This window comes from Beta vulgaris, chromosome 9 (genome assembly GCF_026745355.1).
Source record: "Beta vulgaris subsp. vulgaris cultivar EL10 chromosome 9, EL10.2, whole genome shotgun sequence".
Taxonomy (NCBI): domain Eukaryota; kingdom Viridiplantae; phylum Streptophyta; class Magnoliopsida; order Caryophyllales; family Amaranthaceae; genus Beta; species Beta vulgaris.
Window position 1 is genome coordinate 22,924,696 of NC_079210.1, and position 2,813 is coordinate 22,927,508.

Below are 2,813 nucleotides of genomic sequence, written 5' to 3' on the forward strand. Positions count from 1 at the left end.
TCTTGAGAAAAGGTTTGCCTAGTGATGATGAGTTGATATTAGAAATGGACCATGCTCGAGGCACCACTAGGGACGATATTTACCATGCTTACTTCAGGATTGAATCGGAGACTGAACCTGAAGAGGATGAGGACACCATACCCATTAGAAGATCAAAGATACAGAGGAAATTCATATATATATATATATATATATATATATATATATATATATATTAATATATATATATATATATAATAATATATTATATATATATATATATATATATATATATATATATATATATATATATATACTTTTTTATATATACAGATATACATAAGATATTAGTTATAGGAATAATGTTGGAAGCGTGCCAACAAGGACAAGGTGCTTTATAGAGTTATTATTTTAGGAAAAATATAGATACTATTATGTTAATTTTTATTTCACATTTTTTTCCCTTCTATGGAAGAATAAAGATATTATTTATTTTATTGGAGTGAGTAAGAATTTTTTGGGCAAGTGATGGGAATATTTTTTTAATTATTCAAATTTTCATTATGTGATCATTTTTTTTTCTTTATTTGCTCAATTCCATTTCATGTTGATATGAAATATATTTTACGTGATTATTAGAGAACACTTCATGTTGAAACTTAGTGGAATTGTTTGTTGATGCGATCTTTAAAGATCAAATCAAATGTTGCATTATTAGATGACTATGTAAGTTATTTTGGAACCTAAGTAGAGTTATATTACTTTCAGGTCCCGGAGTAGAATGGCTAACAATGTAACACCCCCAAAATCCATACACGTCTAATGCTACGTCGCATCGACTTTGGGAGTGTTACCGCCGCGATGGAACGCAAGGCATAATTAGAAATACGGTAACTCAAATTCATTGTCTCAAAACCAAATTGCAGCGGAATAGAAAATGTAAATACAACTCGGGAATCATAGTTGACCCCTCTTTATTCACACTCAAACCATGTAACAATGTTCTATAAAATTCAGTAATAATCAAACCAAAAGTTAACTTCAAACTACAGTCTAGCCCCCTTATGCTTGATGTCATGCAGCAGCACCAGCTCACCTAGTCTGCTCCCCATTGAAGTGTCAATAGTTCATCACAGGACAACAAACACATAATAACACACAGAGTCAGCTATGCTGAGTACGTAATGAACCATTGAAACTATATGAACATAAATGATGCATACATTACAACTGTTATATGAACCTACGTTATCTCACATCCTTTAATCTTTCATTATTTGGCATCGAACGGGCACTGTCATCTTACTAGAATCATACGGGCTACTGAATCCTTAATAGACAACTTGGTCTATTAGATGAAATGCAAATACGGTTTTGTTCCGTCTCACACCCATCACCTTAGTATGCATACCCCCAAGATCGAACGGAACCTTCCGCCTACTTGAGTTATCAAAATATAAGGACACTACTGTCGTCACAGTAGGCCTGCGTAGGAGTGTAGGACAAGTCCCACACTCCCCCCATTGTTCTATACTTGTAGGGAATCCAACTACAAGTATCGCCATAATCTTCTTTTACTACCAATATTCTTTTTATAACTTTAAGTCATTTACATGCTCTCTTAATACCAAACTCAATCTCATCTCTGGTAACACTCTTGTTACTCTATAGATCAGATTAATAATGCTGATGTTACAATACGATAGAACTTCGCATTTCAATGCAACATATTTCAATGCATCATATTGATTTCACGTTATAAACGTCTAACCAAACAATCACAATCAAATGTTCCTATCATGGTACTAGGTTCCAATAACATGCACTGCAACCTAAACATGATACTAAGCTTTGAAAGTAAACTGGTACGCGTACGTACCTTGTAGCGGAGAATTTTCGCTGACTTAATAGAACGAGCCGCTTATGAAATTGGGACCTAAATCGTTAAAACAAAGCTTTAGTGTTACGTCCTTGATAACACTAACAACTACTACATACTAAGACCATAACGATCTAACGATTCGAATTACGCAATAGTTAAAACCTTATTCCAGAACTTTCGTTATAATTCTAATCTAGTGAATTTAACGTCTTTTAGAAGTCAGAGTTAGTGAGTAACTAAGTTAGTTAGTAACATTAGTCCACTATTTTACCAATCCAAAATGTCATAAGTCCAACCTGTCTTATTTCCAGAAGTTAAGTCATATGTCCAAAAGTAAGTCATACGTCCAAAAGGTAAGTCATATGTCCAAAAGTAAGTCATACGTCCAAAAGGTAAGTCATATGTCCAAAAGGTAAGTTCCATGTCCAGAAGTAAGTTCCATGTCCAAAAGTAAGTCATAAGTCCCAAAGTTAGGTTCCGTGAAACAAGTCACCCATGAAACGATAATAATTGTAACTAATAATAATACACACGTCTCCTACTTTTATCTTATTCCAATTACAAACCTAACCATAGTTTTAACCTAACAACAGAATAATAACTTAACTAGTTAAACAATCTGCTAATTTACTAACCATTCCAATTATTAATTATTAATGACAAACCTTACTTAACTACGAAAACAGTAAATATAAGTTATAAAACTGATATAATACTTTAGGTACATAATAGGGTATACCGCTAAATTTGCCGGCGAAAGAACTCCGGCGACCGAATTCCGGCGACCCTTGCTGCCACGCACACGCGCGCTACTGTTTCGCACGACACACCCGTGCGGTCTCTGTCGCCCAAACTCACACACGCGACCCCGGTTCCTCGCGCACAACCCTCGAACACCGCGACCCTCGTCGCAGCACTCGAACCACACACACGCCGCACGAAACCCGCGGAC

General features: G+C 35.3%; 1 long non-coding RNA gene across 1 annotated transcript; it reads right to left on the reverse strand.

The window, feature by feature from the left end:
* Positions 1-865: 865 nt before the first annotated feature.
* Positions 866-1,917, reverse strand: LOC130590087 (uncharacterized). The gene is made up of 2 exons (XR_008967696.1): positions 1,859-1,917; positions 866-1,080 (listed from the first exon to the last, which is right to left on the reverse strand). It is a non-coding gene; the product is annotated as an uncharacterized LOC130590087 (long non-coding RNA).
* Between the last annotated feature and the right edge of the window lie 896 nt (positions 1,918-2,813).